The sequence below is a fragment of the Dreissena polymorpha genome, chromosome 11 (assembly GCF_020536995.1).
Source record: "Dreissena polymorpha isolate Duluth1 chromosome 11, UMN_Dpol_1.0, whole genome shotgun sequence".
Classification (NCBI taxonomy): Eukaryota; Metazoa; Mollusca; class Bivalvia; order Myida; family Dreissenidae; genus Dreissena; species Dreissena polymorpha.
Genome location: NC_068365.1, coordinates 37,053,361 through 37,053,882, shown reverse-complemented (window position 1 = coordinate 37,053,882; position 522 = coordinate 37,053,361).

The window sequence follows — 522 nt, the reverse complement described above, 5'->3', positions numbered from 1 at the left end:
CAGCTGTTGAATCGTCATACTAGTATTCAACAACTGACCTGTACGTATGATTATGATTCTTTAGTTATGCATACATGATGCCTTGCACTCCACAACACCGTCTTCGAATAGTGATAATGTCTGGCATTTAAGTAAAAATATACATCGATGATGAAGTTACAATCTGGACAAGATCTGACAGACGCAAAAAAACTGAATCGCCATGGTAACGGTTATTTTATCGAAAATTCTGCTTTTACCGGTATGTGGTTATTAAAATGTATTTAACAAATTACAAAATGCTTGCTCGTTGTAATAATAACGCAAACAAAAATATAATAATGCCCCTCTCTCTGAAGAGTACTTCCATTGCTTCGGTTATCATCGGTTACCTTCAGTTATTATCGTCTATCATCGTTAACCTTCAGTTATCCTCGGTTATCATCGGCTATCATCAGTTAGCATCGTTCTCATCGCATCATTAAATATACCCCTTTGCAGAATTCAATAGTAGTATAACGATTCTTTGACAAAATATATACC